This window comes from Macadamia integrifolia, chromosome 7 (assembly GCF_013358625.1).
Source record: "Macadamia integrifolia cultivar HAES 741 chromosome 7, SCU_Mint_v3, whole genome shotgun sequence".
Lineage (NCBI taxonomy): Eukaryota > Viridiplantae > Streptophyta > Magnoliopsida > Proteales > Proteaceae > Macadamia > Macadamia integrifolia.
This window is the reverse complement of record NC_056563.1, coordinates 35,210,848-35,226,111: the sequence shown is the minus strand read 5'-3', so window position 1 is coordinate 35,226,111 and position 15,264 is coordinate 35,210,848. Positions and strand designations below refer to the sequence as shown.

The following is a 15,264-nucleotide window of genomic DNA, read 5'->3' as shown; positions in this document are numbered from 1 at the left end:
TCTCAAAGAAGACCCCTTTGAAGTCTGCCCAAGTAGGGTTCGGGCTACTAGCCCTCAGAATAGGCTCGGTGGTACTCCACCAATCATCTGCTTCATTCTGTAACTGATAGCCTGCACACAAAATTTTCTGCTCATCGGTGTAGCCCATTAGTCTAAAAACCTTCTCCATTCCACCAATCCATCTTGATGGGTACAACGGGTCTTACCCCACCTCGGAGAAACATGGGGGCCTAAGCTGTTGAAACTTCTCCATCATCTTTGCCAAGTCTGTCTAGCCCTCAACATGGGCTTGAGCTTGTTCGGGCATCGGATCTTACACATGCCCATACACTTGTGCCCCATCAGATGTTTGAAGAGTAGCCGATCCAGCGGGTATTGGAATGGGTGTTGGTAGAGTAGGAGGTGCGGGAAGTGCATTGTGGGCTTCCATTGTCGTTTGGATTCTATTATCGATCCCGGTCATAAACTGATTTTGTCTTTCTTCCACTTCCCGCATCATGTTATTCATGATGGATGCCACATCCTAAGCTGAAAGTACAGGCGGGACCGGTGGTGTATTGAGGGGTCTACCCCGATTCCGTGTAAGGGAAGTGGGAGCTGACGGGCGTGATTGGGATCGGGATTGGGTGTTCCGGTGTGACATGATTCCTATGAAGGAATCAGATTAGTACACATGCATAAACAAGGTTGTATGTAGTTGGAACACACGCATACACAGTGGGTCCCACACATATACCAAAATCAAAATTAAGGTTAGGGCATGTATAAGTGGGGTCGACACATACTAGGACCCAATCACGCACATATCCCAAAGACACACCATCGAAGGACCCAAATAAAACTTAGGTTTGAAAAAATTTAACATGAATTATTTTTCAAATGAATCCACTGGAAACAGGGAGTCAAACCACTGGAAATATGGTTTAATCCACCGAAAATATCAGTGGTATTTTCAGTGGGAAAAATTGAGGCCAAAAACCAAATTTTTGCTTCTCCGGAAACAGACACTAGAAGCATGCCCAGTGTTTCCGGTGGGTTGTTTCCAGTGGCACTAAATCGCCTTTAAATAGGCTCAGGCCTTGGGTTATTCACACAAAACCCAATTTGTTCTTATGAGAAAGGTGTGGAAACAACCAAGGAGCCTTTTGCAACCCATTTCGTACCTTCCTCGGGTTATTTTGTGATCGATTGGAGCCGCATTCGCATCCAAGGTATGTTTTCTCTCTCTGAAACCTAGTTTTTTATGATTTTCTTCTCTGTGAGTTTTGCATGCAGCCATTTAACTAGGTTTTCCATTCCAAATCCTTAGGAATCATCTTGCAACAATGTCTGGACGCCGTGTACATACCCGACATGCTCTTATACAAGGGGGGCAAGATGCCGCTGAGCAGTTCAACTGAATCCTGTTCCGCTCTATGGTTGAGCGAGACTGTTGGGAGTTCTTTGAGTGTCATAACGTCGACCCGGGAGTCTATGTGAGGACCAACGACTTCCGCACATTCCATCTTCGTCAACGGTTTGAGAAGATCAGGTGGTACCGCATCCTAAAACCCAACCGATACTACTACCCCACCCTAGTCAGGCTATTCTACTACAACATGGAATGCGTGAACCGGGGTACCGAAGAGATACAGATCACCTCCTATGTGAAGGGGGTGGAGATCTCCTTTGACATGGGGCAGCTAACAAATATTTTGATGATCAGTAATGCAGGTGATCTAGTGTACTGCTCTCCTCAGACTCCGGCATATGAATTTCAGAGTCCCGACACCTTCCAGGAGATCAATGACATACTGACCAAGGAAGCCACAGAATGGAACTGTTCAGTCAACTACTTTGCCACTCCAAAGGTTGTCTATCATGCAATTCAGCTGAATGTCCTCCCCACCTATGGACATTATAATGAGGTATCCGCTCTGCAAGCCTATGTGACATACTGCGTCTACATGGGGGCATAGATACGTCTGCCTTACCTCCTAATGTGGACCCTAGTAACTCGGTTTGAAGGGCAGGATCGCCAAGTAGGGAACCTATGCTATAGGAGGATATTGACTAACATCTTCCGCCTCTTTGGGGTGGACTTAGAGGGTGAGGCATGCCTGGGTGAAGAGGTCACAGACTTCAACCAAGACTCGCTGAGGAAGATGACCATAGATCTGAGAGAAGTGACACCTATCCTAGGAGAGGGTCAACAGCCTATGGAGGTAGAGGGTGGCGGTGCCCGTGATGTTGGTGCAGAAGGAGAAGCTGCTAGGGTTGGTGGGGCTCCACCACCTGATCCCTAGGCTATAGGTTTGATGGCAGCTTCTACATCCCAGAGTACTAGGGATGCAAGGCCTTACAATCTCAATGACGTCATGGCCCTTCTGGATACCACTATGTCATTGATGAGGAGTATGGGCAGCCGCCTCGAAAGCATGGACAGGACCTATTGTCTTATGGACAATAAAGTGGCCTCCCTAGAGGCACAGATGCAGGTGATGGTCTTCCATCTCGGTATTCCGGTGCCTCCTCCAGGAACGCGTGGTCCGAACTAGGCTCAGGGCCAAGAACAAAACCAGCAGCAGTAGCAGCGGCAAGAGTAGTGGCATGCCTACCACTGTAGCTTTTAGTATTTCCGTTTTTATGTTTTTATTTGAGTTTGATGTTTTAAGTTTAGTTGAACTTTTTCATTATGTCATATGCTTCAGTTGTTTGATTTCCTAGTCTTAGGCTAGTTAGGATTTCCTGCTTTCCGTACTTTAAATTTTTCATAAAAGTGTAAACTGTGTATTCAAATTCTTTATTATAATGAAACGGCTTTAACACCTATACTTGTCTCCTAATTGTGTAAATTTCTATTATTATTGTCTTGAGATTTTTATTAAATCCTAGTTTCCACGAAAATCATAGTTTGACTGAGATTATGAGTTAAGGCAGAGCGTCACGCTCTAATACCACAACTGTCACGCCCCACCTTAAAGTAGACCCAATTACCATTAGAAATATCGACGGTGTGAGTACGACACGTACATGTTTTACAAACCTACCAGGATCTCTGATAGTAGTACCTTAACATTTTCACAATCTCAGAACATAAATCAACATAAGTAGCGGAATCAGAGTATAGTAGCGGAATTATAAGTAAAATGGGGAAACATAGAATGGTAATATAATAGAAATAACCAACTATTTCATTCATTCATGATATATACTTATAACCTCAAGAATATATACAATCTACAGCTATATCCATAAATATCAAAACATGATATACAATCTCACGGCGGCGTAAGCACAGTGGTCGCAAGCACAGTCCTGGTCGTGCTCCTCTGCTTCTGGCATCCACCAGTGGCTCACACCTTACTCCGACCCAGAAGATACTGGATCACCTACCATCGGCACCACGATACCTGCATCATCATCTAAAAAGGGGTGTATATGTGGGGTCAGCTTTCCAACTCGCTCAATGAGGGGTGGGATCAAGCACATCCAAGCAAGTCAATAGCAGTAGTAATTTATTATGCATTATTACAGAAATTAAACACATAGTCCATGATGCTCGTGATGCATTTCATTTATTTATTATCCACCTAACAATACAAACTAAGTCTAGTAAATGCTACTATGGCGCATTAGGCTATATCCCTCGTCTTGGAAACGACATCGACTATGCAGCGATACAAACCCTAGCTGTGATTACAAGCCTTTCGATCCCCGTATGCATCCATGGGTCACCCATCAAATCCCTAATAACCCCCTCCTAGCAGTGATGGCACCGGTAACACATCGGCCACACAGGACAGGTTCCCACCTCCGGCAACAATCACATCGTACCGCGGGAGTGGTACTTCAGAAAGTCTCATCAAACATACCATAATAGGTTATCCAACACCTCAACCCTTGATGGTAAGGGTGCATAGCATAGGGAGTGATACCTAACCACATATATACTACATGCCTTCATAATGATACAATTAGACCTTGGCCACAAAGTGTAACCCACGACTACAATTAACACTAATGCACATAATCAATGCATGAATCAACATACATACGGCAATCACGGCACCGGTACCACCACGGCCACTTCGGATTCTGTCACACACACACACATATCCAAACACACGGCAATCACGGTACCGGTACCACCTCGGCCACACCGGATCCCGCCATACATTTCTATACAATTCATATCATGATTGTAAAATGACCATTCAATTGAACATGTAATCTAAGCATGTGAGCAGTTAATAAAAATAAATAATTCAAAAATAAACAAAGTCCATCCCTCACCTGTTTTATGATCGATCGTGTTAGGCTTCAATTACCGCCACCGACCGATTAATTCAATTCTGGCTTCGGGGGACGTGCGTATCACTGTCCTAGACACAAAGGGAATCGTACATTAGTACGTGTCGAAAACATCTGGAAGGACCCACACAAGCCACCCACCCAAATGAACAGACACTGTCATTAGGTGACAGTACTATCGTCGGAGACAACCACCAGAAACAAGGCATTTTCACTGGAAATATCAGTCTTAATTCCAGTGGAAGTGACAGAGAGCACATTAGGCTCATTTGTCCACTGGAAAAAACCCACCGGAAACAGCTACAGTGCTTCTTGTGCCATATTTTCGGTGGACATAGGAAGGTCCAACTCGAATTGGGGCTTTCCAGCTTGGGCCCAATCATCGGGATTTGTTCCATGGAGTTTGTAGGGGATGTTCCTAGCATCATTCTAGGCCAAGAAAATCCCATTTTCACCTGGTCATTTGGGAGATACATTGATCGAACGACCGAAACCCTAGTTAGTCTTTTGGCATTACATGTTGCCGAAGCTCACTGGGCTTGGTTCGAGCTCGACAACAACACCGGGAGGGTAAAACACCCAACTCACAACCTTGACATAGTTTTGTACATCAAGATTCTACCCATACCTAGCTTTACCTATGTCGAAATGAAGAGAGAGAGTAGCATGGGAGGATGTACTTACCTTCGACGGCGATTCCGGCAACAAGGCGGAAGCCAGCACCAAGGTAGGCCTTCAATTCCCTTCTCCTTCCTCTTCTTCTTCTTCCTCTCCTCTTTCTCTCCTCTCCTACGTTGGGCACATGGGAAATGAGGAAATGAATCCACATTTCCCAACTTATAACTTAAGTTGGGCCTTAGGGTCCGTTTGGTTTGGGCCTCTTTTGAACCAATCGGGTTAAAATGAGTTTCGGAGCACGGGGACCGGCACATTTAGGTCCATAAGGTGTTCACATCAACAGGATGGTGTCGAGGATGATTTGGGATCATCCGGTACCATTTACGATTCGAGTGGCGGGACCCACGGGCATCGAAACCTCGACAGCAACCAATGGATGCATCGAAAACAGGCATCGGATTCATGCCCAAGCTGCTTCCGGTGGCTTGTTTCCGGTGGTTAAGACAGCCTGCGTGTCGGAAATCAAGTGTGGGGAGTCGGGTCACTTACTGTCTGAGATCGGAAGGTATGAATCCCCTCTAGTTAGATAGGCATGAAATGCACGAACATATGGGGTCATCTTTACCCCTTTGGCAATGCACAGCCGCGAGCCAAAACCCGGTCGTACTTCTGATCTCCGATCTGAGGCCTATCCCAACAGTTCAAATTTGACCGGATTAGGGCACGGGTGTAACAAATCCTGCCATCGTGATCTCAAAGGCCAGTTATTGACCTAAGAATGGTTCATAATTAAGAAGAACACGGCCCAGCACAAGCCTGTGATCCTTAACCACACCTCTGTAGCGGAAGACGGGTTGGGACATAACCATTGTATACATCCCACCTAGTTAATCTCAAATGCCAATTATTGAACTAAGAATGATATTCATAGTTAAACAGGATAAGGCCAGGTAATACTAGTTGTAGACTGGAGCAGAATATGGGTTGGGACCCAGCATTCTATTTCTAATCAGCTCAACAAGGTGATCTGAGAGGCCAATGATTGACCTGACCAAACGAGCATATGCATTCTTTAGGACAGTAAGGAAAAGATGTGGAAAACAGTTCAAAAGGCAGCAGTCCAGAAAATGAAAAGAAAAGGAAACACATTTAAAGTCATAAAATGATATATACAGACAGAAATAATACACCCTTGAGAACTAGTCTAATGGATGATTTAAATCAAAGGGAAAAATGAATGGAAATGAGACGTACCCTCATTCCAATGGAAGTTGCGCCCGGAATGACTTCACTTCCAAAATCATTGGCTCCAGGGAACTTACTGAGTAAGTCCAACATGATATCTTTGCTGACAACATATATACCCATACTAGCAACGTAAGGCATCTCTTTAGCTCTCTCATCATCAAGGCCTAAGATGGTAGTATCAACCTGAAGTAAATTTGACGAAGTCAAGTCCAGAAGGCAAGTGCACCATTAATATACTAAAAAGTATAATCCTATGTCATTGAGAATACAGAGTAACATATAGCAAAATATATATAAATCCATCTCATAGAATCTACCTTCATTGCCTTCAATTGTTCTCCTTTTGGCTTCTCTGCAAATTCAACTATTCGTCCTTCTTCATTAATCTTCATGAGGCCAAATGCAGTGGCACAGTTTTCATCCATCAGAAGAGTGCAGCCACAGTAATATCAGCATCAGTTTCTCTGTGCGCTTGAATGAACCTCTCATAACCTATTCGGTATAAATGATCTCCAGCAAGAACCAGAAATTCCATTACATTATGTTCCTCAAACAGCCATAAATAATGCCTCACAGCATCAGCAGTACCCTGCAATTTATGAAAATTCAATGAGAGAGCCATCTACAAAGAGGAGGGTAAATCCAACCTGTTTTCCTTTTAAACACCAATGTTTTAGTGACGAGAGGACGGCATGTCTGCATCCTCCAAATAGGTATACATTTTATAGAGAGAGAACACTGAATAATTTAATTTCTTAGGTCAAAATCAAATGGATGAAAACCAAACTGACATGAAGTCTGAAATCTCATTGAGAAAATGAGGTCATTGGAAGCAAATTTAGGACATTTCAAGCCAAGCTTGCAAATATATCTATACAGTTACTGGTTCTGATGAGCTCATACTGAAACTAGCAAAAGAGACAGAATGCAGAGTCAGGGTTGTTTTACTACCTGGAACCAGTTCGGGTTCTCTGGGCCATGCTGAGCGGCAAGAACTTCAACAAAACCTTCATTTTGGTACCCTCCCATGTTACTGGCATAAGACCGCGAAAGATGGCGATTGAGAGATGCAGAATTGAACTGGGTCAGAACATTGATTTTTGTTACATTACTGTTCAAACAATTGCTCACAGGAATGTCTATCAGCCTGTAGTTTGCTCCCAGTGGAACAGCAGGCTTTGCTCTCTTCTTGGTGAGAGGATATAGACGGGTCCCAGCTCCACCCCCAGGGATTATTCCCAGAACACTCTGAAGAGAATTAAATGAACAAAACTGAGTTCTTCATCCTGTAAGATGATGTGGCCTCTTGTGCCACATCATCAGTGGTAGTGGTGTAGTGCATGTTTCCCTCGCCCTTAGGTAACTACCTTGATGGGAGGTAGTTACCAAATATGAGAGATACGGGGGATTGGGGGTCACTTGTTTCACTCGTACGAAATACTCACTTTGTCCATCGTTGAGTGAGATAGAGAGACAAGAGGAAAAACAAGAAGACCTTCAAGCAATCTTTAGCCGCCTACTTCAACTATTGAACATTGCTCACTATCGCTTGCAACATCTCCTTGGTGAACATAAAGCATCATTAACGATTGGTCTGTGATGGCAAACGTCGGTCCAAATGGTGGAGGTAAGTTCCGCATTCTCCACCTTTACAGTTTAATTCACAAGTGGTATCAGAGCTGAGGCATTAAGCCTCCTGACCATCATTTGGTGTCTATGTTGTCTGTTTTTTTGCCATAAATGGCTATGAATCAAAACACACTTGCTTGAGCCGCAGCCTAAGCATACTGTTACTTAAATTTTTTTTTCCCTACTTTAATGGATCGGCTTTGGCCGGTAACTGAATTCTAAACTGGAATAGGCACTGTAGGGAGCCGTAGACCGATGACCAATGAAGGCGGTTACTGGAGTCGGCGCCATAGGGAGCCGTAGACCGATTACCAATGAAGGCAGTGGCCATGGTCAGTTCCTATGTTTTAATGCAATAATGAAGATGATAGGGATATTCCCTGCCATTTTGATATTGTTAAAGCCTGATTTTGTCTTTTTCCTAAAGTGGTTAATTATACCCTTGTCATGTGTCATCTTCTTATTGATAAATGTATATATGGGATTACACATGGGTGTAATTTTTGAAATCTGTGAGGGCATTTTTGTCATTTTCTTAATGTTAATAATAACTACCTAACACATGTCAACAGTACATTGGATGAGAAAAGACATTTAAAGGCTTTAGTGTTTGACTATCCCACTTCTCTGCCAAAGGTTTTTGAAAACGGTACGGTTTGTGGGTTGTTTAAAAAAAATAATAATAATAAATAATGTGGTAGAAACCGAATGGAAGTGATATGGGCAAGCACGGTTCCGCATAATGTGGGTTCAATCACTTTACCTAATTAATAATGTGCAGACTCTGTACACATGGGGACATACTAAACTGGTTTAAAATAAAATAAAAAAAAAAAAAAAATTTGAAGAAAGGCCTACATGTCTATGGTGCTAACATGTGTCGGATCGCATTTATCACAATCAATCTGAAAACTTGTTTTTGGAACCATTTGGTTCTTTTGGTTTGATTAATTGGTTCAATTACAACCTTGAATATTTCTGTGAAATAAATCTGACAGAAATATTTCAGAAAAATAATTTTTCTGACTTTATTAAAATATATTGTTGGGTCTTCTAAACCTTTTTTTAACCTAAGATACTTTAAACAGTGGGAGTATATAATTTGGTCCTATCAATGATATTTTAATGTTTCATAAAGACATAAAGAAAGCATTGAAATAAATAAAATAAAATAAAAAATTTGGGGACATAAGGGTATGTTTGGCTGCATTATGGCTATAAAATATGCTATTTTAGTGTTTTATTTCGAATCAAATTAATGTTATGAGCATGATATTTATTTATTTACTTATTATATGAAAATATGAGCATGCTATTTATTTATTTATTATGTGAAAACATAACCTAATTAAGAATCTAATAAATCATGCAAACTCATAACATTAAAGTGTTGTCTTGTATTTACAAGATTGCCATTAAGGGGATTTGTATGCCATATAGTCCATCATTTTAAAATTCCATAATGGTTTGAGACAATCTTATAAATATAGAAAAGGCATCTTAATTTTGCAACTTTTGTACAAAATAAACATGATGCCCACAGGTAGTGTTTGTTTTAGTGCAAGTAAGTTGGGATAAGATAGTAATGTTGAACATTAAGACAGCTGATGCCCACAGGTGGGCTTGTCTGATGAGATACATTCTAGTCTTGTCATTTAGTCTTAGATTACAGTTAATTGCAGCTAATGTCCACAGGTAGGTTGCAATTGACATAAGTCTAACACTGAAAATTAAAATACTTATTATTTTCAGTATAAATAAATGAAATCATAGTAACTTGCAACCCTAGCCCACAGGCAAGTTGCAGTGAGCTTGATTTTTATCACTAAAATAACATGTGTTAATTTTAGAATTGTTGTCATTGAGCATGCTTATTTATAATAGATTTTATTTTGCAGTTATGTTAGATAACTAATTCCGTCTCCCAATGTTGGTTGGGGACAATTATGCTGAATGGAGAGAGAAGACTGACCTTACTCTCATGTGCATGAATTGGGATCCGGCAATTAGAGAGGATAAGCCTGATGCTCTCACTGCAAATAGCACTGCAGATGAGATAACTTATCATAAGGACTAGGAACACTCTAACAACTTTGATAAGTCTCTAGTTAAGGATCACATTAGTTTGAGCATCAGGGGGTCTAATCCTGAATGTGATACCATCAAGGAATATTTTAAGGCCATAGATTCCCAGTTTGTTAGTTCTGATAAAGGAGTTGCCATGACACTCATTGGTCAGTTTAGCACTGTTAAGTACAATCCAAGTAAGGGTGTGAGGGCTCACATAATGCATATCAAGATATTGCAACCCGACTACAGTCTCTGAAATTTGTCATTTCTGAACCTTTTCTGGTGTACTACATTCTGAACACTCTCCCTAAGGAATTTGGTCCCTTTAAGATTTCCTTCAACACACATAAATATGAATGGACTTTCAATGAAATGTTGACCATGTATGTTCAAGAGGAGGAAAGACTCAAAAGGGAAACAAATGAGAGTAGACACCTAGCAATCACCTATGAGAAAGGACAATCCATCAAGTCTAACCAGAAGAAGAAACAATGGAAGAAGCCTATCAAGAAAGAAGGCATCAAGCAAGCTTCCAAGTGCTTATTCTGCAAAAAGAAATGACACATGAAGAAGGATTGCTCCAAATTCAAACAGTTGCTAGAAAAGAAAGGTAACTTTCAAACCTTTGTCTGTTATGAGTCCAATTTTGTAAATTTTCATTATGAAAATTGGTGGATTGATTCTGGTGCAACAATTCATGTTTCCAATTCCATGCAGGGCTTTCTAGAGACAAGACTGCCGACATTAAGTGAGCAACATATTTATTCTACTGAAGGGACATGCTCTCAAGTCGAAGCTGTTGGAGTCTACAGATTGATTTTGTCATCTGGATTTGTCTTAGATTTGAACAAGAATTTTTATGTTCCCACTTTTGATCGGAATTTATTGTCAATGTCTAGATTGGCACTATTTGGTTTGAATTTTTTTTTTTTTAATGGTACTAGTTTTACCCTTCAGAAAAACAATATTGATGTAGGTTCTGGTATTTTAGTAAATGGATTATATATGTTGTAGTTGGATTCATCTTATGAATGCAATTTACTGTCTGATTCATCTAATATTGGAAACAAGCGTTGTGCCACAAATGGAAGATCCTCCAAATTATGGCACCAAAGATTAGGACATATCTCCATTGAGAGAATGAAAAGGTTAGTAAAGGATGAACTCCTTGAGACTTTAGACTTTAGACTTTAGACTTTATTGAATTTGGCACTTGTATTGATTGTATTAAGGGAAAACAAACAAATAAGTCCAAAAAGGGTGATAAGAGAAGCACAGAGACCTTAGAAATCATACATACCGATATTTGTGGACCTTTTCCCACACCATGTCTGAATGGTAAGAAATATTTCATCTCTTTTATAGATGATCACACCAAATATATGTATATCTACCTTCTTGTTCATAAAGATGAAGCATTAAAAGCTTTTAAGAACTATAAAGCAGAAGTAGAGAAAGAAACTGGTAAAATGATTAAAATAGTACGTTCAAATAGAGGAGGGGAATACTATGGTAGGTACATAGAGGCTGGTCAAAGACCAGGTCCATTTGCTCTATTTCTACAAGAACAGGGTATTGTTCCACAATACACCATGCCAGGATCACCTGATCAGAATGGCATTGCAGAAAGAAGGAATAGAACACTTATGGATATGGTAAGGAGTATGATTAGTAACTCCAATCTTTCCTTATCCTTATGGGGTGAAGCACTAAAGACATCTGTCTATATTTTGAATAGAGTTCCATCTAAAGTTGTACCTAAAACACCTTTTGAGCTTTGGAAATGATGGAAACCCAGTTTGTATCATATACATGTCTGGGGTTACCCTGTTGAAGTAAGAGTGTATAACTCACATGAAAGGAAGTTAGACCTCAAAACAGTTAGTGGATATTTCATTGGCTATCTAGAAAGGTCAAAGGGTTACAAGTTTTATTGCCCTACACACACACCTAGGATTGTTGAGTCACGTAATGCCAAATTTTTAGAGGATGACACCAACAGTGGGAGCATTTAGCAAAGAAATATAGAGTTTAAAGAACTTGACTTTTCACTAGAAACTTCCACTTCAGAAGGTGAAGGTTTATAGTACTTACCTTTACCCTTTCCAAATCATTCTATACCTATGGTTGAGGAGAAAACCCTTGAGGAACATATTCCTCATGAAGTTTTACCACAGGAAGAACGTATAGTTGGTGAACCAGTTGTACATCATGAGGAAAATGTTGATGAAAAACATGGTTTGAGAAGATCCACCAGATTGAGAAAATCTGCAATTTCTTCAAATTATCAGGTCTATCTCCAATAGACTGAGTCTGATTTTGGAACTTATGAAGATCCAATTTCATTCTCACAGGCCATAAACAGTCAAGATTCTATCTTGTGGCATAATGCCATGAAGGATGAGATGGAATCAATGGCAAAGAATCATGTTTGGGAACTTATTCAGTTGCCAAAGGGATCTGTAGCCGTTGGTTGCAAATGGGTTTTGAAAAAACCAAAAGAGATTCCAAAGGAAACATAGAACGATATAAAGCCCACCTTGTGGTGAAGGGGTTTAATCAGAAGGAAGATATTGATTATAAAGAAATCTTTTCTCCTGTATCATGGAAAGATTCATTGCGCATTGTGATGGCCTTGGTGGCTCATTATAACTTAGAGTTACATCAAATGGATGTCAAGACAACGTTCTTGAATGGAGAGTTATTGGAAGAAGTATACATGAAACAACCTGAAGGATTCTTATCAGACAAGAGAGATCACCTTGTATGTAAGCTAAACAGATCCATATATGGATTGAAACAAGCTTCCAAACAATGATACTTAAAGTTTGATCACACGATTACTACTTTTGGTTTTGTAGAAAATCGTGCTGATCAATGTATCTATCTAAAAACTAAAGGAAGTCGTTTCATTATTTTGGCCTTATATGTGGATGACATCCTGTTAGCAAGCAGTGATTTGGGAATGGTACATGAAACAAAAGAGTTTCTGACTCGAGATTTCGATATAAAAGATATGGGTGAAGCATTCTATGTCTTAGGCATAGAAATTCATAGAAACAGGTCAAATAAGACCTCAAAAAGGTTATATCGATAAGATTTTAGAGCAATTCAGAATGAAGGACTCTAAGCCAAGTGTAGCACCCGTTGTTAAAGGTGACAGACTAAGTTTGGAATAATGTTCGATGAGTGACTTAGAGAAGCAAGAAATGCAATCCCTTCCATATGCATCTGCATTAGGCAGTTTAATGTATGCTCAAGTCTGTACTAGACTAGACATTGCCTATGCAGTGGGAGTACTAGGAAGATTTCAGGAAAACCCAGGAATGCCACATTGGATAGCGGTTAAGAATGTCCTTCGATACCTAAAAGGAACCAAAGATCACATGCTTACTTATAAGCGTGTCAGTGAATTGGAACTAGTCGGCTACTCAGATTCAGATTACGCTAGGTGTGGTGATACTAGAAGATTTACATCAAGATACATCTTTCTGCTTGCTACTGGAGCAGTATCTTGGAGAAGTATCAAGCAACCAAAGATAGCTTCTTCGACTATGGAAGCAGAAGTAGTTGCGTGCTATGAGGCTGTCTCTCATGTATCTTGGTTAAGGCAGTTTGTCGCAGATCTTATAGTGATACCCTCAATTGAAAGGCCTATTCGGGTTTATTGTGATAATATTGCGGCAGTGAGCTTTTCCAACAACAGTTGTTTAGTGAGTCATTGTAGATACATTGAGATCAAGTACTTTGTTGTTAAGGAAGACGTTCGGGATCGTCGAGTAGTGATTGATCATATTAGCACTGAAGAAATGATTGTAGATCCCTTCACCAAAGGACTTGTACCTAGAGTTTTTACAGATCATGTGGGTCGTATGGGATTGTTTAAATCATTTAAGTGCAATTGATCAAGTTTGAACTATTACATTGTATACATTATGATTCTCGAGATCATTCTTTTGACTTTGTATTAATTGTTATGACTCTGAAGAAGTAAAACTTTGCCATTTTGTTTATTGTCATTACTCATGTATTAATGTACACTTTCAGTTAAGTAATGACTTAGGCCCATTAATACATAGGGCAATTTATTGGACCTAGAGTTAATCATTGGGTTAATTCATATAGGCACATCTACCACATTAAGGCTTCACTTGAGAAGGACAATTCATCGTGATACATGGAAGGAAGTATTCTTTGTATGGATATGCACCGCCATGATTCGTGGATTGAAGATCTGATTTCGAACATTGTGATACCCCTTATGTAAAGTTCTGCATGGCCATGATCAATTTGAAATATACCATATACTTGGCACATGGCAACAAAATGGTAAGTGGAAGAATGTAAGATGATGTGGCCTCTTGTGCCATGTTATCAGTAGTAGTGGTGTAGTGCACGTTTCTCTCTCCCTTAGGTAACCACCTTGATGGGAGATAGTTACCAAATAGGAGAGATATAGGGGATTGGGGGTCGCTTGTTTCACTCATACAAAATACTTACTTTGTCTATCGTTGAGTGAGATAGAGAGACAAGAGGAGAAACAAGAAGACCTTCAAGCAATCTTTAGCCGCCTACTTCAACTATTGAACATTGCTCACTATTGCTTGCAACATCTCCCCGGTGAACAGAAAGCATTATTAACGATTGGTCTGCGATGACAAACGTCGGTCCAAATGGTAGAGGTAAGTTCCGCATTCTCCACCTTTACAGTTTAATCCACACATCCAACTTAAATGGTGAACATTACAAATTATATTACAAATTAACAAGACCATCAGGAGGCTGGATCTAGGATCATAATTAAAAATCCAAACAGGCTAGAGGAATCCGAGTATCTTACATCAAAAAACGAAACAGAAATCCACTCAATTTTGCTCCAAAATACATGATTTACATCCTTGCATCACATTAAATCATTTTCCGAACTACATTTCCATGCAAAGTGTTAGTTTTAATCAAAAACCAAAATGAACCGATCATCAGACAGTTCCTCGTAGAATTTTAAGATAATCAAATAACTACAAACCCAAAAGGGAAACATTCAATGTACTAACGGCAATATGCTTCCAACTAAAATGTGAAGAAAACTGAAATTAATAACAATTGGAGAAATACGCGGCTGGCATCAGGCTCGAGACACGTCTGTGAATTCTTTGAATCGGAAACCGCTTTAGGAGAAACCACGATGGGAATTCTTTCATTTGGAGCATGCTTCGGAAGACAAGAGAACACTTTGAACGGAAGTTTATCACCGGCGAGGTGATTTCGGTTCACCGATATGAAGAAAGATATGTGGGGTTTGTCATTGAGATTCAAGTGGTTCCAGGAGGTAATCCTCGATCAAGTCCAGCCGTAGCCATTGACGCTTGAACTTCAAGCTTTTATGTCGATTTTTTTTTTTTTTTT

General features: G+C 40.2%; 1 pseudogene; it reads right to left on the bottom strand.

Moving 5' to 3' along the window:
* Positions 1 to 15,264, bottom strand: part of LOC122084956 — a 49,104-nt pseudogene that overhangs the window by 18,059 nt on the left and 15,781 nt on the right.